Here is a 24,644-nt window from a genome sequence, read left to right as displayed (position 1 = left end):
CTGCGGCGCTTGAACGGTGGAAGTGAGCAGACAGTTTTCGTGCCCTGTTCAGAAGGCCATCTAGGCCGGGATAGTGTGTTAAAAATTGCTGGACGACAAGGTTCAACACGTGAGCCATACAAGGTACGTGTGTCACCTTGCCCAGGCGAAGGGCCGCACCCAGGTTTGCAGCATTGTCGCACACGGCCTTACCAGGCTGCAGGTTGAGTGGAGACAGCCATTTATTAAACTCGGACCGCAGAGCTGACCACAACTCCTCAGCTGTGTGACTCTTATTCCCAAGACATGTAAAGCTAAAGACCGCCTGATGCCGTTGCGCTCTGCTGCCAGCATAGTAATGAGGGGTGCGTGATTCCTTCTGTGCAGTGAGAACGCTGGTGGCCTGACCAGGCAGGCTTGGGGCGGAGGTGGAGGACCCAGATGAGGTGGAGGATGCAGAAGCAGTGGCGGAACTTGGACAGACAGAGGATTGACACACAAGTCGTGGGGACGGCAAGACTTGTGCAGCAGACCCTTCACCATCTATCACCATAGTTACCCAGTGCCCAGTCAGCGACATGTAACGTCCCTGTCCATGCTTACTGGTCCAAGTATCGGTGGTGAAATGCACCCGTTCACACACAGAGTTTCTCAAGGAAGCGGTGATGTTGTGTGCGACATGCTAGTGTAGCGCGGGCACACCTTTCTTAGAGAAGTAGTGGCGACTAGGCATCTGGTACTGGCACAGCGACAGACATAAGGTCTCTAAAATCCTGTGTGTCCACTAGGCGGAAAGGCAGCATTTCGGTAGCCAACAGCTTACAGAGGGATAGAGTCAACCTCTTAGCTTTGTCATGGGTCGCAGGAAGTGGCCTTTTATTTGACCACATCTGAGGGACAGAGATCTGGCTGCTGTGTGTAGACGGTGTTGAGTAGGGTGTCCCTGGAAAAATGCAGGTTTGTGAGGAAAGTGCAGGCGGAGACATGATGTTGCCTTCATCCAACGTTGGTGCTATCGATGTCTGAGAGAGCTGTACACACTCACTTGTTTCCCCTTCCAAACCAACTAACGACCTACCAAGCAAACTGCCTGTTGCGGTTACAGTGGTGGAAGTTGTGGGTGGAAAAACAGGTGTGACAGCTGTCCCCACAGTCCTAGAAGATGACGAGCGCGCGGATGCACTGGAAGGGGCAGGCGGTGGATGGTTCGCTCCGCTAGGCCGCATTGCAGCACGGTGAGCTTCCCACCGGGACATATGATATTTATTCATGTGACGATTCATGGAAGAAGTTGTCAAACTGCTGAGGTTTTGACCTCTACTAAGAGAACCATGACAAATTTTACAGATCACATAATTTGGGCGATCTTTTTCTATGTCAAAAAAGGACCAGGCTAGGCAAGGCTTAGAGGCCATGCGACCTGTTGATCCACCCCGAATAATGCTCAGAGGCAGAGTGGTGGCTGAGGATGCAGTTGTAGACATGCTACCAGTACTCCGACAGTGTCCAGGAAGGCGCAAGGTAACTTCGTCATCAGTTGCATCCTCCTCCACCACCTCTGTTGACCTCCTCGAGTGCCTGACTGTGGGTTGACAGTAGGTGGGATCTAAAACTTCATCATCAATTGTTGTGTTTGCACTCCCCTCCCCCTCAGACCGAGCCTCTTCTTGCCCTGACCGAATATTTAAGTTGTCATCCCAATCGGGTATCTGCGTCTCATCTTCATCAGTATGTTCCTCATTGTCTATAACCACAGGTGTTACAGTTTGTGACAAAGGGTCAACATTATGCTCAGAAACTTGGTCCTCACGGCCTGAATCAGAGTCACAAAGGTTCTGGGCATCACTGCAGACCATTTCCTGTTCTGTACTCACTGTAGCTTGGGAGCAGACCTCTGATTCCCAGGCTATAGTGTGACTGAACAGCTCTGCAGACTCAGCCATCTCAGTTCCACCATACTGTGCAGGGCTGATGGAGACTTCAGAGCTGGGAGAAAGCAAGTTTGATTGGGATGACAACTCAGAGGACTGGTGTTTTTTGGATGCAGTACTTGAAGTGGCTGAGAGGGCACTTGTTGGACCACTTGAGATCCATTCAAGCATTTTCCTTTTTTGGCCATCATCTACCTTTGTTCCTGTTCTTCGTGTCCGTAAAAAAGGGAGCACATCGGATTGTCCACGGTAAGTAGTAGACATCTTACTTTTGCTGGTAGATGGTCTATCTTCAGCAGATGATAATGGAGCTTTGCCACCTTCCCCACGGACAAACCCTTTTTTTCCTTTTCCACCACGCCTCTTCCCCTTTCCACCAGCATCTGTCATTTTGCCACTCATGTTGATTGCGACAAGATTGTGCACTGAAAATGTGGTAGTAAAAATTGAGAGGTGGTGTAGAGTGCAGCGGTGGTCTAGCTTTATTAACAGCAGAATAATAAAGAATAAATATCCCTGACAATGCAACTATGGCCCTTAAACTGGCAGCATCAATTGCTAGTATAATGGCTTAGTTATAATGAGTTGGAGTGTGCAATGCAGGCAGAGGTGCTGCAAATGTCTTTGCACTAGTGTGACTAGACAAAAGTCCAATAGCCACGTTTAGGATGCCACTAGGTACACTGAGTGTTTGCTAGTATAATGGCTTAGTTATAATGAGTTGGAGTGTGCAATGCAGGCAGAGGTGCAGCAAATGTCTTTGCACTAGTGTGACTAGACAAAAGTCCAATAGCCACGTTTAGGATGCCACTAGGTACACTGAGTGTTTGCTAGTATAATGGCTTAGTTATAATGAGTTGGAGTGTGCAATGCAGGCAGAGGTGCTGCAAATGTCTTTGCACTAGTGTGACTAGACAAAAGTCCAATAGCCACGTTTAGGATGCCACTAGGTACACTGAGTGTTTGCTAGTATAATGGCTTAGTTATAATGAGTTGGAGTGTGCAATGCAGGCAGAGGTGCTGCAAATGTCTTTGCACTAGTGTGACTAGACAAAAGTCCAATAGCCACGTTTAGGATGCCACTAGGTACACTGAGTGTTTGCTAGTATAATGGCTTAGTTATAATGAGTTGGAGTGTGCAATGCAGGTAGAGGTGCTGCAAATGTCTTTGCACTACTGGGACTATACAGAAGTCCAATAGCCACGTTTAGGATGCCACTAGGTACTCTGAGTGTTTGCTAGTATAATGGCTTAGTTACAATGAGTTGGAGTGTGCAATGCAGGCAGAGGTGCTGCAAATATCTTTGCACTAGTGGGACTATAGCAAAGTCCAATAGCCACGTTTAGGATGCCACTAGGTACACTGAGTGTTTGCTAGTATAATGGCTTAGTTATAATGAGTTGGAGTGTGCAGAGGACAGGAGGGTACAGTGCCAGGATTGTGGGGCTCTGGGTAGAGGAATGGAAACCTGCCTTTCTATTCCCTCCTAATGGGGAAATGCAGCGACGAAATCCCTGACCTTAGCTACACAGACGCTGTCTCTGTTTTCAGGACCTGTCACCTATGGCTCTGACCCTGCCGGTACGAGCCCTTAAAAGGACTGATGGAAAGTGCTATCCCTATGCTGTCCAGCGCTGTGTATGGAGCGCATACAGCAGTATCGGCGATAGGACAAAGGACGGAGCTGCGCCAGTGATGTCTGACACCAAGGACGCAGAAGAGAGAATGGCGTCCGGACGGGCAGATATTCGTTTTTATAATGCAGGGACATGTGACATGGACATCCTATCACACATGCCGTTGCTTCTCTGGCTAAAAGTCCACTTAGCTGTGTGTGTGTCTGGGATTGGCTGACATAATGGCCCTCCCCACTACATGCGCTTAGGGAAGGAAGACAAGGAAAAAAAAAAAAATGGCGATCGCCATTATACAAACAGGAGTGATCTGAAGGCGCTGTTCACGCACACTATACACTGAAATGTCATAGTAGTGTGAGTCACAGAGTGACTTACACTATTACAGCGGAAAGCCAGCTAGGAATTAGCTGTTTTTTTGCTGCTAGAACCGTTCTCGAACGTTTCTAGAACTATCGAGCTTTTGCAAAAATCTCGAGTTCTAGTTCGATCTAGAACAGGCCCCAAAATCACTCGAGCCGCGAACTGGAGAACCTCGAACCTCGAACCGCGCTCAACTCTAATTGTGACCATAAACCTGTCTGTGACTAGAGTGCCACTTATTGGCCAATAGGAAATGGTGTATTAAGCAACATTCTTAACGGTGTCAATTGATAGATATATGTGACATTTCTACTTGATAGAATTATAAATATATAGAGAAAATACTGGGACGACCTTTTGGGAACCCCAATGCATATCCTCACTAATTGATATTATAGGTGTCAGCACAATGGGTTTTGTGAACGTTTGTGGTTTAAGAACCGAACTATGATGTTCACTTAAAATCCTAAGTTGTAAGTTCAAAGCAGCAAACAGTTTACCTGGAAGACAAGCAGCAGGGACGTCCCCCTATGCCTCTGTGCCCCCCTTCTCAAGGTCCGAGCATACTGCAGAAATGACAACTCCTTCTGCAAAATGGGATCAGGCTCATCACCAATACCTTCCCCCGGAAAACAATAAGACAATGTATCAGCCTTAATGTTTTTAACCCCGATAAGTTACAAAAAAGTTGAATCTGGTGAAAATCAGAGACCACCTTGCCTGTCTAGGAGTAAGTCGTTTAGCAGATTTTAAATATTATACATTTTTATGATTAGTAATGCCCATGACAGGATGTATTGCCCCCTCCAAAAAAACTTGGTGTTCCCCAAAAGTCAACTTCATTGCCAGGCGTTCTCTATTGCCGATATCGTAATTTCTTTTAGTGGCGGACAACTTTTTAGAGAAAAAGGCACACGGACGCCATTTACTTGGAGACGTTCTTTGCAACACTATGGCCTGTACCCTCACCTCTGATGCATCAACCTCTACAATGAATGTTTGGTTAACATTAGACTGTATGAGGACGGGAGCAGAAGCAAAACTTCTCTTTAAAGCGGCAAATGCAACACGGGCTGGATTGGACCATCTCGAAAACTCTGTCCCTTTTCTGGTCATATCCATGAATGATTAGCAAATACCAAAAAGTTCTTGATGATAATAGTTGGCAAATCCATGAAACCGCTGCAACCAATCACAGACTCTGGGACTGACGGTGGGCGGGGGAAGCAGTGAATATTCATGAAAGCTAATGATCAGACCAGACAGTAGTGTTACAGATGCAGGCAAGGTAGGCAAGTTTATCCTGCTTTATTCCTTCTTTTCTTTCTTTTGCAGCCCCCCCCTAGTCCTTACTAACACTATTTTATAACATATAAGTTCAGGTCCCTTAGACTTATGTGGAGTTTGGCATCTGAGGTCAAGTTCTGGCTCTAGCTCGGCTGCTGAACCTGATTTCTTTGTTCAGTCCGTGCTGGTTTGGCGAACCCGAATGTCCGCAGGTGTTTTGCTATATTTTTAGCACTAAGGTTCAGATACGGCTTTAAAGAAGGCAAATAAGTAATTTTATTATAAAGGTTAATATAAAATACAAACTTAAAGGAAAAGTATGATATTGCGTACACTTTTGTATATTCAACGTACAAAGGTTAAGTACAGTTAAATACTTACATTACCAAGGAGCATTGAACATTATCTGCCTGGAACATTAAGAATCAGAGAAGCACACCAAGGACAGAGGACTCCTGAAAATCCCAACACTGACCAGACGTCTCGGTACAGGTTCATGAGCTTCTATCCTTGCTATACTTATCTGATCATAAATAGAGGTTTGCACAATAATTACAAACCTAAAGGTCCAGTCACACTAAGCAACTTACCAGCGATCCCAACAACGATAGGAATCGCTGGTAAGTTGCTAGGAGGTTGTTGGTGAAATGTCACACTGCGACGCTCCAGCGATCCCACCAGCAACCTGACCTGGCAGGGATCGCTGGAGCGTCGCTATACGAGTTGCTGGTGAGCTCACCAGCAACCAGTGACCAGACCCCAGCGCCGCGTGGAATATTCTGCGCTTGGTAACTAAGGTAAATATCGGGTAACCAACCCGATATTTACCTTGGTTACCAGCGCACGGAGCTACACGTGCAGAGAGCAGGGAGCAGCGCACACTGAGCGCTGGCTCCCTGCTCTCCTAGTTACAGCACACATCGGGTTAATTACCCGATGTGTGCTGCAGCTAAATGTGCACAGAGCAGGGAGCAGCGCACAATGCTTAGCGCTGGCTCCCTGCTCTCCTAGCTACAGCACACATCGGGTTAATTAACCCGATGTGTCCTGCAGCTACATGTGCACAGAACAGGAGCCGGCACTGACAGTGAGAGGAGGGACGCTGGTAACAAAGGTAAATATCGGGTAACCAAGGACAGGGCTTCTTGGTTACCCGATGTTTACTGTGGTTACCAGCCTCCGCAGAAGCCAGCTCCCTGCTGCCTGCACATTTAGTTGTTGCTGTCTCGCTGTCACACACAGCGATCTGTGCTTCACAGTGGGACAGCAACAACTAAAAAATGGCCCAGGACATTCAGCAACAACCAACGACCTCACAGCAGGGGCCAGGTTGTTGCTGGATGTCACACACAGCAACATCGCTAGCAACGTCACAAAAGTTGTTCGTTAGCAGTGATGTTGCTAGCGATGTTGCTTAGTGTGACGGGGCCTTTAGAGTTAATGTGTTGTAGTCTTATTGATCCATGCCCTTTGATGGCCAATCTTTGGGCATAGATGAACTAGAGATACACCACACATCAGACAATGGGGTAATAAACCCACAGACATTCAAATCTCCCAAGAATACACATCAGGTATTTGAGCTAGGTAAATGGATATATTGTCTGTCTGTGTAAATAGCAAACACATAAAACATCAGATTGTTGAACTAAATAAATCAGAGTTTCTATTTCAATGGATAGCAAACACACAAAACCATCAGATATTTGAGGTAAGTAAATCATAAGGTTTCTGTTACAATGGTATATTGTCTGTCTGTATATTCAAGACAAACACACAGAAATCCTTAAGTATATACAAGATTTTGTAACCATGTACACTTTGTCTGTCTGATTAATCAATATGTTATAGTTTAACATAATGTATAGACTCAAAAATAGCCATTTTTATATTTGCAATACAGCAGGTTCACTCATCACTAATTTGTTTCACCTAATAGGACCTCAGCAGGCAAAACAAATTTGAGACCTACCAATGGAGGAAATATGTATAGGAAATATGTATACCCAGGTTGCTATCCTCCATGCAACATGGGCTCATTAGTTTTCCGGTAGCTATGTGTGATTTCATATTGGGGGAAAGTTTTCTACACAATGACCCTTACGACCACAAAAAAAAAACCACCACCATTTTACGGTAAACTATAGGTGGACCAGTGCCAAGAGTTGCTCCCACCCACTGCATAGGTTCCTCAGTGGGTACAGACCTAGGTTCATGAAACATAAGATTCCTAGTAGATAATGGTTTTTCCTTTGGTCTTTCACAGAGATGATGTCAACATTGATAGCCAGCGACATGGCAACCTCCAGGAAACCAGGGGTCTACAACAGGACGAACACATCTTTTATTCTCTCAGAGAGATTCTGGCAGACATTACTCCGAAGCGCGGGATCATTCCATCTGGTGTCCGTGGACCGTCTGTAGAAGTCACTGCAGAATTCCTCCACTGGCTGGTCTCCCTGGTGCATCTGACACAGTTTACATTTAATACAAACAAAAATTGATCATGAACTCACTAAAGGGGAAAGAAAATTCCTCTCTACACCTCAAAGCTCCCCAAACTCAACAACACCCATGATATAAAATATATCCACACATATAGGTGCAAAAAACAGGATGACATTAAAATCAGTCTTTTATTGAAAAATAGTAAAAACATAAAAAGAGAGAATGTACAGAAAAACGCTTAAGGGCAACCGTACAGCATACAGGACAAACACAGCATAAATAAGGTAATACAAAAAAGTCAGTAAGGTATTAAAATATAATGTTACAAGTGCATATAAATATATGTAAACAAAATAAGAAATTGCATCAAAGACTATATATCATCCAAAAAATAAATAATCTTATGTTAACCTCTTCATGACACATGACGTACCCCAGTACAGGACCATTCAGCCTCTGTCTTTATCACTAAGGTAGCTATTTGGCCTATACCTAGGCTGTTATAATTTCTCCTTTGTTGTATTTGGCTTCGGTGCTCAATAATAAGGATATGTGATATTGACATCTGGTTTGTTATACTTTGGCGCCATCTTGTGGACATAATATAGAATACAGCTTGAAATTATTATAGTCAGTATTGGTATTGGAGTTTACATTGACCAATTTTTTCACAAGCACTTATCACTTTTGGTCTATATACATCCAGTATACACTTGTATTAACTTAACATAATAATAATATTTATTTTTTGGATGATATACGATCTTTGATGTCATTTCTTATTTTGTTTATATATTTTTATATGCACTTGTAACATTATCATTCACCTTTCCTTTGCAGTCTTCTCTTCTCCTCAGCAGCGGGCATCACGCTCATGTGTGCTTACCACACATTGAAGCTCAGCCTCTCCCACTGCCCTTTCCAGACACAGCAGTTGGATTCATGTTTCTGGGAAAAAAAGGCAGTATATTAGACAGATTTTAGCATTAAATGCAATCAGATTTCACCCTGTAATCCACATTTACATTTCAAAGTCTGAATATCTCTAAATCCCATAAAGACATATGAGTTGCTCTCTACCCCTTTCATTGTGTAGTTATGTCCCTCTTCCTGGACCACTTCCGGGTAAACATGTCCCCCATCCTGATATATATTTCCTACATTCTGGTATATTTGTCCCAATCATGGCCCCATCCTGGTAAATCTACCCCATCCTGGTAAATATTCCCCCATCCTGGTAAATGTACCTCATCCTGGTAAATGTTCCCCCTATCCTGGTAAATGTACCCCATCCTGGTAAATGTCCCCCTTCCTGGTGAATGTACCCCATCCCGACATGTTCCCCCATTCTGTTAAATGTTCCCCCATCCTGGTAAATGTTTCCCTTCCTGGTAAATGTACCCCATCCTGGCATGATTCCCCATCCTGGCATGTTCATGTAACATGATCCCGGCATGTTCATGTACCCCCATCCTGGCATATTCGCCAATCCTGGCATGTTTATGTACCCCCCATCCTGGCATTTCTCCCCATCCTGGCATGTCTCCCCCATCCTGGCATGAGTTTGAAATGGGGTGCACTAAAGTACTATCAATGATAATCACGGGTGCCACATCTTACAGACAAGTAAATGCATATAAGCAGAAGGAAAAAAGCTCCGCATGTAAACATGTGCACACCAGGAATTAGATATATCTTAAAATAAGAAACTTTATTAAGTGCCAAACAAAACAAACAAGGTTAAAAACATTTAAAATGACACAAAAAGGTCCCAGATTAGAGCATGCAGAGATGGCTGTTACCCTTAACAAGGACAGAAGGCTGTAAGGAGGTCAGTAACAGGCTGGGTATGGAGGCTAAGTGATCCCCATCCTGGCATGTTTCCCCCATCCTGGCATGTTCATGTACCCCCATCCTGGTATATCTCCCCCTTCCTGGCATGTATCCCCCATGCTGCCATGTCTTCCCATGCTGCCAAGTCTCTCCATGCTGCCATGTTTCCCTATGTTGCCATGTTTCCCTATGCTGCCATGTTTCCCCCATGCTGCCATGTCTCCCCATGCTGCCATGTTCCCCATGCTGCCATGTTTCCCTTATGCTGCCATCTTTCCCCCATGCTGCCATCTTTCCCCATGCTACCATGTTTTCTCCCATGCTGACATCTTTCCCCATGCTGCCATGTTTCCTTTATGCTGCTACTGTATGTTTCCTCCATGCTGCCATTTCTTCCCATGCTTCCATGTTCCTCCATGCTGACATGTCTCCCCATGCTGACATGTTCCCCCATGCTGCCATGTCTCCCCATGCTGCCATGTTCCCCCATGCTGCCATGTCTCCCCATGCTGCCATGGTCCCCCCACCCACCTTGGCACAGCTGCACACAGTTTAAAAAAACAAAGAAAAAAAACCCCTCACTTTTCAACACATGCTCCACCGCTGCGCACCGCTGAGTTCTCAGTTCCCGCGAGGCTACAAGACGTCATTACGCCGGCGCCGCTTACTGATGCTCTCCCCGTCTCCTAGGCAACATGCCTGCGGCCTAGGAGAGGGGTGTCAATGAGAGGAGAAATGTCTCCTTTGCTCCAACACAACTTTGTTGTAACTTTGCTAGCGCAATCAAAATAGCTGAATGAGGTGACAGCGCACGTGCTGACGGAAAGGGCTGTGATTTCCCAGTCTGGCATGCGTGCCATAGGTTCGCCATCACTGCCCTAGCTGAATCTAAACTACACATATAGGAGCAAAAAACAGGATGACATTAAAATACATTTTTTATTGAAAAATATTAAAACCCTAAAAAGAGAGAATGTACAGAAAAATGCCTAAGGGCGACCATACAGCATACAGGACAAACACAGCATAAATAAGGCAATACAAAAAAGTCAGTAAGGTATTAAAATATAATGTTACAAGTGCATATAAAAGTATATAAACAAAATAAGAAATCACATCAAAGACTGTATTTAATCCAAAAAATAAATATTATTATTATGTTAAGTAAAAGAAAGTGTATACTTTATATTTATAGACCAAAAGGGACAAGTCCTTGTGAAAAAATTGGTCAATGTAAACTCCAATAGCAATACTAACTATAATAATTTGAAGCTGCATTCTATATTATGTCCACAAGATAGAGCCAAAGTATAACAAGCCAGATGTCAATTAGTTTGTTATACTTTGGCGCCATCTGGTGGTCATAATATAGAATACAGCTTGAAATTATTATTATAGGTATTGGAGTTTACATTGACAAATGTTTTCACAAGCACTTGTCACTTTTGGTCTATAAATATAAAGTATACACTTGTATTCACTTAACATAATAATTATTATTATTTGGATGATATACCGTCTTTGATGTGATTTCTTATTTTGATTATATATTTTTATATGCACTTGTAACATTATATTTTAATACCTTATTGACTTTTTTGTATTGCCCTATTTATGCTGTGTTTGTCCTGTATGCTGTACGGTCGCCCTTAAGAGTTTTTCTGTACATTCTCTCTTTTACGGTTTAAATATTTTTCAATGAAAAATTGATTTTAGGCCCGTTTCACACGTCAGTGAAAAACAGTGACGTTTTTCACTGGCATGTAAAACACGCACATGTCCCTGCGTGTGCCGTGATTTTGTGCCGTGATTTACGGCACACGTGGGTTGTCTAAGTGCAATCCGGGCTCCGTTATCCGTGGCCCGTGATTGCACTTAGAAAACAACTCACCTGTGCGCGCTCCCGCTCTCCATGGTGCTGATCGCTCCCGCGGTGCAGCATCCGGCCGGCGGTGACCCCCGCAGCAGCTGCTTCCGGGTCGGCTGTGTCGCGCATAATGAATATGCGCGACAATAATGAGCCGGCTCAGAAGCAGCAGGGAGAACGTGCTGCAGAGAGCGTCGCTGGAGCCGGGTGAGTTAAAACGATTTTTATTTTACAAGCACGTTTTTTTCTGGCACGTGTTTCACGGACCACACCACTGCGTGGTCCGTGGAACATCAGTGATGCCAGAAAAAAATGGACATGTCTCCGTGCAGCAATCACGCACACGCGGGTACGCCGCACGGAGACACGTGAAGTGAAAAATCACTGATGTGTGAGCAGACCCATTCATTATAATGGGTCTGCGTATGTCAGTGATTCTGGTACGTTTTAAAAAAAGCACAAACGTCCCAGAATCACTGACATGTGAAAGGGGCCTTAATGTCATCCTGTTTTTTGCTCCTATATGTGTAGCTTAGATTCATCTAGGGCAGTGATGGCGAACCAGACTGGGAAAACAGTCTTTTCCATCAGCACGCGCGCTGTCGCCTCATTCAGCTACTTTGATCGCGCTAGCAGTTTAAAGTTGTGTTGGAGCAAAGGAGACATTTCTCCTCTCTCTGACACTCCTCTCCTAGGCCGCAGGCATGTTGCCTAGAAGACGGCGGGAGCGTCAGTAAGCGGCGCCGGCATAATGACGTCTTGTGGCCTTGCGAAAACTGAGGACCCAGCAGCGCGCAGCGGTGGAGCGCGTGTTGGAAGGTGAGGGTTTTTTTGTGTTTTTTTAAACTGTGTGCGGCTGTGCCAAGGTGGGTGGGGGGACCATGGCAGCATGGGGAGACATGGCAGCATGGGGAGACATGGCAGCATGGGGAAACATGGCAGAACGGAGGAAACATGGCAGAATGGGGGAAACATGGCAGCATGGGGGAAACATGGCAGCATGGGGGAAACATGGCAGCACAGAGGAAACATGGCAGAATGGGGAGACATGGCAGCATGGGGACACATGGGAGCATGGGGGAGACATGCCAGGATGGGGGAGACATGCCAGAATGGAGGTACATAAACATACCAGGATGGGGAGACATGCCAGGAGGGGGAAACATGCCAGGATGGGCATACATGATCATGCCAGGATGGGCAATTATGACAGGATGGGGAAACATGAATATGCCAGGATGGGGAAACATGAACATGCCAGGATGGGGAAACATGAACATGCTAGGATGGGGAAACATGCCAGGATGAGGAAACATGCCAGAGTGGGGTAGATTTACCAGGAAGGGGGACATTTAAAAGAATGGGTAAACATGTCGGGAAGGGGTACATTTACCAGGAAGGGAGACATTTACCAGAATGAGGTACATTTACCAGGATGGGGTACATTTACCAGGATGGGGGAACATTTTCCAGGATGGGGAACATTTACCAGGATGGAGGTACATTTAGCAGGAAGGGGGACATTTACCAAGAAGGAGGAACATGTCGGGATGGGTACATTTACCAGGATGGGGGATCATTTACCAGGATGGGGAACATTTACCAGGATGAGGTAGATTTACCAGGATGGGGCCATGATGGGGACAAACATACCAGAATGTATTAAATATATATCAGGATAGGAGACATGTTTACCAGGAAGTGGTCCAGGAAGGGGGATATAACTACACAATGAAAGGGGAGGGGAGCAACTCGTACATCTTTATGGAATTTCAAGATGTTCAGACTTTGAAATGTAGATGTGGATTACAGGGTGAAATCTGATTGCATTTAATGCTAAAATCTTTGTCTATCTAATATGTTGCAATTTATTACAGGAAGATCAATCCAACTGCTGTTTCTGGAACGGGCAGTGGGAGAGGCTAAGCTTCACTGTGTGGTAAGCACACATGGGCGTGATGCCCACTGCTGAGGGGAAGAAAAGACTGTAACGGTAAGGTTAAATTCAATTATTTACATAATAGGATTGGTTGGCACTTAGGAAAAAAATTTGAGTTTAGGGCTACAGTTTCGGCACTCGGCCTGTGAAAGCTTTGCCATGACTGAGCTAGGGCAACACGGTCAGGATAGACATAAATGAGCCCCAAAGCACAAAAAACTTGACTATCCGGAGTGACTGAGAACCGAGCGGGACAGAGAAAGCCCAAGCTTGGGGGTCTCAGTTTAGCAGTAAAATAACTATCCCCTACTCACTGCTCCTTAGAACTTGAGGAGAGTGGTTGATGCCTAAAGTAAAGTTTACAGACCTCCTTAAACACAACAAACTTGTCCTGACCTCGGAAGAACCTAGCCAGCAAAGCTAAATTTAGGCTCTGGCAGGAACTGTATGGGAGGAGCAGCAGCCGCTAATGCCAGGGTCTATGAGGGGGATTGTAATATCACCGAATGCAGATCTGCCACCTCCAGTGACAGATTCTGCAGCTGCTCAGCTAGAGCAATGACGGGGTCAATCGTAGACCTAAAAATAGTGAGGCCAGTGGTACTAGTGTGGCTACTGTTCACAGAACCAGACTTACCCTGAGAGGGGTGTGACCAGTGGCGTAGCAAAGGGGGGACGGAGGGGGCGGCATTTTGCGGGTAAAAAATAAAAAATAAAAACACATAGAAGATATAACAATTGTTGATTAACCTCTTAACAACCCATGACATACTGGGTACGTCATGGTGACCTGGTACTTAACGACCCATGAATTACCCAGTATGTCATGGTGAAATCGCGGCCCCGTAGCCTCGGTGGCTGCGATCAGTGTGCAAAAACCTTAGATTTGGGGAGGAGGGGACCTCTGTCTGACCTCAGGAGGGGTGGACTCTCCTCCCCCCCCCGGACCTACAGAGGCTGTGATTGGCTGACGAACGCCGCTCAGCCAATCTCAGCCACTGTGATATTTCAGCCATTGAAAATGGCTGAAAGATTGAAATCCAGCCATGATCAGTGCAGCTATAGCACTTTTCTTCTGGCTGGAGCTGGGTGAACTTTGTTTCACCCGCCCCCAGCTCTGATTGGTGAGGTCGGCTTTGTGACCGATCTCTCTAATTACCTTGGATCTGGGGCCGGTGACCTGTAGGTGACCACTGCAAGCAGGCTGCAAGTGCCATTTGGTAAGTTCCCCCTATCAGCCCCCGATCCACCGCTGCCCCTTTTCAGCTGCCCTGCCGCCACAGTAGCAGAAGTCACCGCCCCCGATCTACCGCCGTTACTGCCTCCGATCTGCCACCGCCCTCCTCCATTTTCTGCCCCCCCCTCCATCTGCCACCGCTCTCCCCATTAGCCGCTGCCCTTCTGCATCCACCACCGCTCTCCCCATCAGCCGCTGCCCCCCTTCATACATCACCGCTCTCCCCATCAGCCGCTGCCCCCTCCATCCGTCTCACCCGATACCCAAGATATCTAAGTTATATATATACTGAATTACCGATGGCCAACGGAGGGGGGCGTCAAATTTGACGACCACACCGGGTGGCAAAAGCAGTTGCTACACCACTGGTTGTAACTAAGTGCCTACCCAGTCTTCACCAAACTGGTCTATGATAGGCACCATGTACCACTCCAGGGCAGCTCTTGGTTGTCTCACTCCTACAATGGGGCTGGTTGGAGACATTGCAAGATGAGATAAGGGACTGCTCCTGGGGAAGATAGGGAGTTACAACCCCTGACACTTATGTGTCGCCCCTGAGCCAGCTGCCGGCGCTGCTCAGATCCGGATCTACAGTACGGCTCGAGGGGTTCTCCATACCCGGGGGTCACGCGGACACTCCAAATAAAAGGGGACGTATTTATACGGGGTTGGTTGTAAAATGTCTGTGACACCACCCACGGTGTATGGTGAGATGTAGCACCACCGCTGCTGTTGTGGGACTCCCGGGGCGATGGTCTTGCAGCTAGATGTTAACCCCTCCGTGGGTAGGGATGGATGTCCCGGGGCCCAGTGTCTTTATGCTGAGGAGGGTGATTGCAGGGGCCGGCGCACCCGGCCAGGCTGGGGATGTTACTCACGGTTGAATAAAGCACACAAGTCTTGTGGTAAACCAAGGTGATGGTGGCCAGCTGCCACAGACGGGTGTATCTGATCCCACACCCGGGTTGGTAGTCAAAGTCTCTCTCCTCTGCACTCGGTGTGTTGTAGGTAGGACTTCCTGGTTTGAAACACGGGAGTCCGCTCCCGGTCCTCTGGTTGGGAGCTGTGCCCGTCTGACGCTGACCATTGGGATCTATGGGCCCTGGCGGTTGCCCTATACCTCTCGGTGGGTGGTTGTCTACTTTTCGGGACTTAGGTTGGGATAGGACCTAAAATCCTGCCCTCAATTGGTTAATTAGCTAGGCCGTCGGTGCTGGTCCTGGCTTCAAAGTCCAAGTACCCCCTCTGTGCACACGGTTTCCGGATCGGTTCTCCTGTGTCTGTACCGGCGGGCTCCAAACCTGCCCGATCCACCTCGGATCCCCGGAAGCCGTCTTCCCATCTCCTGCAGACAATGGCTACCGTCTGCCACCTAGCCGGGACGTCAGGGCTCCGACCCTGACGCCTGTCAGTTTAGTCTGACCTCCCACTTCAAACTCTAACTTTCAACTCACTGTTTTCCCGCCCGAGGTTCTCCAGACCCCTAGGTGGGCGGTTCCTAACCACCTGGTCCCTCCCACTGGTGTGTCCATCCTACTCTGAGGGGGGTGACTAGGGCTTCAGATCAGCTGATTTAACCCTTTGTGGGATAGGTGTTCTGCAGGGGCCTATGTGTACATCTACCTGGTTTTCTAGGGCGTTACACTTACCTTAAGCAACCCTGAGCTGCCTGACTTCCTTAGATGGGTTCTTTCATCCCGTGCAGCGATCACCTTCCTATCCCTGTCATTCCCTGAACATGGCCCTGTCTAGTGCACAGGACAGCGAGTACACTAGTCCTAGTCTGGATTAAAGACACAGAGGGGAAAAGACAGACAAGGGTAAAAGAAATAGCAATCGTACAAAACACACCAAACTACAGGAAGGAGTAAAGGGAATGGATAATTGACTAAAACTGAAAAGATATTAAAGGAATGGAAAATACTATACAAACTTCCATGCAGATGTGGTTACAGATCCAAAAATGACTTCTTAGTCCACAGCTCATAAGTCCACTCTGAAAGCTGGGTATAGCTAAGCTATCACTGGTAACTCCCTGAGCTGAGAGGAGAGTATTTATAGCAGAGGTGAGTGGGAAAATCAGAACAGCTGAGATCAAACTTTTTATCCTGAGTTAGGAGACCAAACAAGCTGCTTAACCCTTGTAACACTGGACAAAGCAGAATCTGAACAGCTAGCAGATTTAACCCATGCAAGTGTTCATATAGCCATCGCCGCAGTAGCAGAAGTCACCACCCTCGATCTACTGCCACTACTGCCTCCGATCTGCCACCGCCCTCCTTCATTTTCTGCCCCTCTCCATCCGCCACCGCTCTCCCCATTAGCCGCTGCCCCCCCGCATCCACCACCGCTCTCCCCATCAGCCGCTGCCCCCCTTCATACGCCACCGCTCTCCCCATCAGCCGCTGCCCCCTCCATCCGTCAACCAATACCCAAGATACCCAAGTTATATATATTCTGGATTATCGATGGCCAACGGAGGGGGGCGGCAAATTTGACGACCGCCCAGGTTGGCAAAAGCAGTTGCTACGCCACTGGGTTTGACTAAGTGCCTACCCAGTCTTCAGCAAACTGGTCTATGATAGGCACCAGGTACCACTCCAGGGCAGCTCCTGGTTGTCTCACTCCTACAATGGGGCGGGTTGGAGCAAGGCAAGACGAAATAATGGACTGCTCCTGGGAAAGACAGGGAGTTACAACCCCTGACACTTACCTTAAGCAACCCTGAGCTGCCTGACTTCCTTAGATGGGTTCTTTCATCCCGTGCAGTGATCACCTTCCTATCACTGTCATTCCCTGAACATGGCCCTCTAGTGCGCAGGACAGTGAGTACACTAGTCCCAGTCTGGATTAAAGACACAGAGGGGAAAAAACAGACAGGGGTAAAAGAAATAGCAATCATACAAAACACAGCAAACTACTGGAAGGAGTAAAGGGAATGGATAATTGACTGAAACTGAAAAGATATTAAAGGAATGGAAAACACCATACAAACTTCCATGCAGAAATCTGTGGTTACAGCTCCAAAAATGACTTCTTAGTCCACAGCTCATAAGTCCACTCTGAAAGCTAGGTAAAGCCAAGCTATCACTGGTAACTCCCTGAGCTGAGAGGAGAGTATTTATAGCAGAGGTGAGTGGGAAAATCAGAACAGCTGAGATCACACTTTTTATCCTGAGTTAGGAGACCAAACAAGCTGCTTAACCCTTGTAACACTGGACAAAGCAGAATCTGAACAGCTAGCAGATTTAACCCATGCAAGTGTTCATATAGCCATGCGCTGCGATCTTCTGGCACCTGACATAGAGGGGACCACTCTCTGTCGTGGTACCGTCGTGACAGTGCCTCACCTCCTAAGAGTGGACTCCGGACCCTGAGGACCAGGCTTAAATGGATATGAGTCATGAAAAGACCGGATTAGCATGATTGCAGGAACATCAGATGCTGGTACCCACATTCTCTCCCTAAAATGAGCACAAAATGTCTTCCAAAAGATTAATATAAATTGGGTCCCACGATCTGATACAATATCAGAGGGAAGCCCATGAAGTTTTTCTATCTCATTGACAAACACTTGTGCCAAAGTCTTAGCACTCGGAATTGCAGGAAATGCAGTAAAATTAGCCATTTTGCTAAATCTATTAACAACTACCAGTATTACAGTTTTACCAGTGAACAAGCATAAAATCCACCGATAGGTAAGTTCACAGTCTACGAGGAATGTTTTGGTTGCAGAACCTTGAAAGAACTAATATGAGGGGTTTTTGAATGCACACAAACATTGCAAGACAAGATATAATCCTGAACATCTTGATGCAACTTTGACCACCAAAAACAACAAGCGAGTAGCTCTGTGGTAGTTTTACTACCCGGATGTCCTGCAAGAACTGAACTATTTAAATAGAGAAGACACTGGAGTCAGTATCAAAATAGTAAACATTTTATTTAAATTCAAAGCATACAAAATATTAAAATATTGTAATTATTACCACACTAAAGATCCCAGACAGAAAAAAGACCACGCCCCCTGAGGAAGCGAGTTGCGAAACATGTGTCGGGGAGATGTCCTAGCGGTCCACCTCCATTATGGGTAAATATTAAGGTTTTCCTCTACTTCACTATGTATAGACATGTAATTTAAGGTTGAACTTTACAAGTGACTTCCCTTTAATGTAAAAGTGTATTGTTATAACAGGAATGTTACAGTACTTTCTTATATCCTTATGCATGTGGCGATGTACTGGGGCGTCCCCTTTTTGGACCCTCTGGTGCATCTCCAGTATGTGAATGGGAAGTCACAATTATATTGTGACCAAAAACCTGTCTGTGACTAGAGTGCCACTTATTGGCCAATAGGAAATGGTGTATTAAGTAATATTCTTAACGGTGTCAATTGATAGATATATGTGACATTTCTATTTGATAGAATTATGAATATAAATATATAGAGAAAATACTGGGACGACCTTTTGGGAAACAATAATTGATTGCCAAAAAGAATTTTGCATTAAGATAAAAAAAATTCTGTAATTAGAGTTCCACTTACTGGCCAATATAGAATGGTGCATGAAATAATATTCCTAAACGGAGTCAATAGAGAGATATATGTGACAGTCTTATTTGATTGAATTATTATAGAGAAAATATTGGGATGACTGTCTGAGAACCGCAGTATATACAAAGTAATTATCCTTATCTTTCTCAATCTAGGAGTATACTACAAACTAATTGATATTATAAAATATTTCTGATTCCCGAAAAGAATTTTGCATATACCTGACAGGGATAATTAAGCATATTGCTATTTGACCTGAATTTTCTATATATATTTCTGATGTAGTAAGATACCTTTAATTAATTGGTAGTTGGTGCCCTATTTGGTGGGCTAATTGGATCAGCCTTTTTCTCTCTGGGATCTTTACTGTGGTAATAATTACAATATTTTAATATTTTCTATGCTTTGAATTTAAATAAAATCTTTACTATTTTGATACTGACTCGAGATTCTTCTGTATTTTAATTATTCTTGGAGTCATAAGGTATCAGCACAATGGGTTTTGTGAACGTTTGTGGTTTAAGAACCGAACTATGATGTTCACTTAAAATCCTAAGTTGTAAGTTCAAAGCAGCAAACAGTTTACCTGGAAGACAAGCAGCAGGGACGTCCCCCTATGCCTCTGTGACCCCCTTCTCAAGGTCCGAGCATATTGCAGAAATGACAACTCCTTCTACAAAATGGGATCAGGCTCACCTCCAATACCTTTCCCTGGAAAACAACAAGACAATGTATCAGCCTTCATGTTTTTAACCCCGATAAGTTACAAAATAGTTGAATCTGGTGAAAATCAGAGACCACCTTGCCTGTCTAGGAGTAAGTCGTTTAGCAGATTCCAAATATTATACATTTTTGTGATCAGTAATGCCCATGACAGGATGTACTGCCCCCTCCAAAAAAACATGGCGTTCCCCAAAAGTCAACTTTATTGCCAGGCGTTCTCTATTGCCGACATCGTAATTTCTTTTGGCGGCGGACAACTTTTTAGAGAAAATGGCACACGGACGCCATTTACTTGGAGACGTTCACTGCAACAATACGGCCTGTACCCTCACCTCTGATGCATCAACCTCTACAATGAATGTTTGGATAACATTAGACTATATGAGGACGGGAGCAGAAGCAAAACTTCTCTTTAAAGCGGCAAATGGAACACGGGCTGGATTAGACTATCTCGAAAACTATGTCCCTTTTCTGGTCATATCCATGAATGTGTGACGCCCTGGCGCCGCCAGGTGGTCACAGAGGTACATTTCACCCTACATAACACCTTCCCACAGAAGGGTTCCATCAGCCACAAAATCCTAGCCATCCCCCCAGGGTAAGAAGGACACGCCAGTGGGCAGAACCAGTCAGATTGGGAACGCCCACCTAGGGGTCTTGAGGATCCGGGGGCGGGAACAAGTCAGATCAGTGAGAAGTTGAGTTTTGGAGGTCAAGTGGAGAGTAGAGACAGTGACAGGCTGTCAGGAGGAAAAGCTGAGCCTAGTGAGGGTAGACAGGGTAGTGGCCCTGGTCTACTGGCTAGGTGGCAAGCAGTGGACCATCTCCAAAGGCGACGGGAATACGGTTGCAGGAGATCCAGAGTGGACCAGGACAGGGTTGGAGCCCACCGGTACCGGCAGTGGAGATCCGGTCTGGAAACTGTGCAGAGGCTTGGTACCTGGACCCTAGTTAGAAGACGGTTGCAAGCCCCTTCTCTAATTCACCAGGTCAGGAGCAGGTTTCAAGCCAAGCTCCAGAAGTTTAGCCCAGATAGAGCAAACTGGCAGTCCACCGCGGGGGATAGGGTATCCGAAATCACCCACTGAAATCCCAAGGGTCAGTGTTCGTGGGTAATGGCTCCTCAGGTACACAAGACACTGGGAGCAGATTTCTCCCGTTCCACATGGGTTAAATCAACACAAGAAAATTGCAGAGTGCTGGAGGAAGGGACATCGGTACACCCGCCCGGGTGTAGGACCCGAGTACACCCAGACGTGGCAGCCGGCCACTGACACCTTGGTTTAATAACGGACTTGTGTGCAATTATTCCACAGTGAGTACACCAACACTCCCCGGTCCGGCTCGTCGCGCCACCTCTGGCCTACATCCCTCCCTGTGTTCTAGACACTGAGCCCCGGGGCATTCATCCCTACCCATGGAGGGGTTAACATTCAGCTGCTCTCCCATCGCCCCCGGGTGCTCCCCAACTGCAGCGGTGGTGCTACATCTCACCATCTGGCATCACGAAGTACATGCAACAATCCCGTACATATACGTCCCCTTTTTATTTGAGTGTCCGTGCAACCCTCGGGTCCGGAAATCCCTTGAGCCACTGCGGGTCCAGATCCGAGCAGCCCGGCTGCTACTGATGTGGGGGCGGCACAAATTATTAGCCACTACCAAAAAGTTCTTGATGATAATAGTTGGCAAATCCAAGAAACCGCTGTAATCAATCACAGACTCTGGGACTGACAGTGGGCGGGGGAAGCATTGAATATTCATGAGAGCTAATGATCAGACCAGACAGTAGTGTTACAGATGCAGGCAAGGTCGGCAAGTTTATCGTACTTTATTCCTTATTTTCTTTCTTTTGCAGCCCCCCTAGTCCTTACTAACACTATTTTATAACACATAAGCTAAAAGTCCATTAAGGGTGCTTTACACGCTGCGATATCAGTAACGATATATTGTCGGGGTCACGTCGGTAGTGACGCACATCTGGCGCCTTTACATCGCAGCATGTAACACAAATGAGCGACGATCAACGAGCACAAAAACGTGAAAAATCATTGCTCATTTCCTTAATATCGCTGCTGCGACAGGTACGATGTTGTTTGTCGTTCCTGCGGCAGCACACATCGCTCCGTGTGACACCGCAGGAGCGACAAACATCTCCTTACCTGCCTCCACCGGCAATGCGGAAGGAAGGAGGTGGGCGGGATGTTTACATCTTGCTCATCTCTGCCCCTCCGCTCCTATTGGCCGGCTGCTGTGTGACGTCGTTGTGACGCCGCACGTTCCGCCCCCTTAGAAAGGAGACGGATCGTCGGCCAGAGCAACGTTGCAGGGCAGGTAAGTCCGTGTGACAGGGGTTAGCGATGTTGTGCGCCACGGGCAGCGATTTGCCCGTGTGGCACAACCGATGGGGGCGGGTACGATCGCTTGCGATCTTGCTAGCGAGATTGCAGCCTGTAAAGTACCCTTTAGACTTATGTAGAGTTTGGCATCTGAGGTCAAGTTCTTGGTCAAGCTCGGCTGCTGAACCTGATTTCTTTTTTTAGTCTCTGCTGGTTCAGCGAACCCGAATGTAGACAGGTTCACTCATCACTATTTTTTCTTTTTTTTTAAATGTAACTTTTATTAACATTATTAATAACACAGGAAACCCTGTATTGTACAGAATAAAGCACAATGTCAAAAAACAAGCATTGTATCGAGGAATTGATAGCAGATCAAATCGGTAGGTCTAAAATATGGGGAGATACAAAACTCAAGACTGTATCAACAACGATGAAGCTGTAACCAACTACTGTCGAAGGATCAACATAATACCTTTTTATACTATATAACAAGGCCACCTTGGAGGAGTGAACAAAACCAGGGCCATAACTCAAGTGTGAGTTGCCAGAATAGAAGATACAGAGTAAAATATGAACAAGAAAGAAGAGAGAAAGGAAAGTCAGAGAAGAAAAAGTTGGGACACTCATCACTAATTTTTTTCCACCTAATAGGACCTCAGCGGACAAAAAAAAATTTGAGACCTACCAATGAAGGAAATATGTATAGGAAATATGTCTACCCAGGTTGCTATCCTCCATGCAACATGGGCTCATTAGTTTTCCGGCAGCTATGTGTGGTTTCATATTGAGGGAAAGGTTCCGACACAATGATCCTTACGACTACAAAAAAACACCATTTTACGGTAAATTATAGGTGGACCAGTGCCAAGAGTTGCTCCCACCCAATGCATAGGTTCCTCAGTGGGCACAGACCTAGGTTCATGAAACACAAGATTCCTAGTAATGGTTTTTCCTTTGGTCTTTCACAGAGATGATGGTCAACATGGATAGCCAGCGACATGGCAGCCTCCAGAAACCAGGGGTCTCCAACAGGACGATCACATCTTTTATTCTCTCAGAGAGATTCTGGCAGACATTACTCCGAAGCGCGGGATCATTCCATCTGGTGTCCGTGGACCGTCTGTGGAAGTCACTGCAGAATTCCTCCACTGGCTGGTCTCCCTGGTGCATCTGACACAGTTTAGATTTAATACAAACAAAAATTGATCATGAACTCAATAAAGGGAAAAGAAAATTCCTCCCTACACCTCAAAGCTCCCCAAACTCAACAACACCCATGATATAAAATATATCCACACATATAGGTGCAAAAAACAGGCTAACATTAAAATCAATTTTTTATTGAAAAATAGTAAAAACATAAAAAGAGAGAATGTACAGAAAAACGCTTAAGATGACTGTACAGCATACAGGACAAACAGCATAAATAAGATAATACAAAAAAAGTCAGTAAGGTATTAAAATATGATGTTACAAGTGCTTATAAATATATTTAAACAAAATAAGAAATTGCATCAAAGACTATATATCATCCAAAAAATAAATAACATTATGTTAACCTCTTTACGACACATGACGTACTGGGTACGTCATGGATCATGTGAAGTTAATCCCCGCCACATGCCGTAGGCAGTTCGCGGCGATCCCCACACATGTCAGCTGATTTCAACAGCTGACATGTGTGCCTGCCAGGTGCGAGTGGAATCACGTTCCACCCGTGCCTATTAACCCCTTACATCTCGCTGTCAAAATCTAACAGCGAGATGTAACAGCGCGCTGCAGTAAGCCATGGAAAGTCATGTGACGTGATCACATGACTTCTGGTGGTTGCCATGGTAGCACAGGGTCATGTTATGACTCCTGTAAGCTATCTCACTTTCTCTCACTGCCGGCAGAGCGCCGTGTGTGAGAGTAAAGTAGCTTTTCTCCAGATCTGTAGCTGTGATCTGGAGAAATGGAAGAGCGATCAGACTGCTGATCGTTATAGCCCCCTAGGGGACTTAATAAAATAAAAATAAAAAAAATAAAAAAAGTTTTTAAAAAAAAAACTAAAAAAAACCCCCTAAAAGTTAAATTCACGCCACCCCCTTGTTCGGCCCATTGAAAATGAAAGGGTTAAAAAAAGAAAAAATATACACATATTTGGTATCGCCACGTTCAGAAAGGCCCGATCTATCAAAATATAAAATCAATTAATCTGATCGGTAAGTGGTGTAGCAGCAAATAAATGCAAATACAACAAAGGAGAAATTATAACAGCCTAGGTATAGGCCAAATAGCTACCTTAGTGATAAAGACAGAGGCTGAACATTCTGTCTTTATCACTAAGGTAGCTATTTGGCTTACACCTATTTTGTTATAATTTCTCCTTTGTTGTTTTTTACTTCCGTGCTCAATAATAAGGATATGCGATATTGACATCTGGCTTGTGATACTTTGGCGCCGTCTTGTGGAAATAATATAGAATACAGCTTGAAATTATTATAGTCAGTATTGGTATTTGAG

The sequence above is a fragment of the Anomaloglossus baeobatrachus genome, chromosome 7, assembly GCF_048569485.1.
Source record: "Anomaloglossus baeobatrachus isolate aAnoBae1 chromosome 7, aAnoBae1.hap1, whole genome shotgun sequence".
NCBI classification, from domain to species: Eukaryota; Metazoa; Chordata; class Amphibia; order Anura; family Aromobatidae; genus Anomaloglossus; species Anomaloglossus baeobatrachus.
This window is presented reverse-complemented; position numbering follows the sequence as displayed.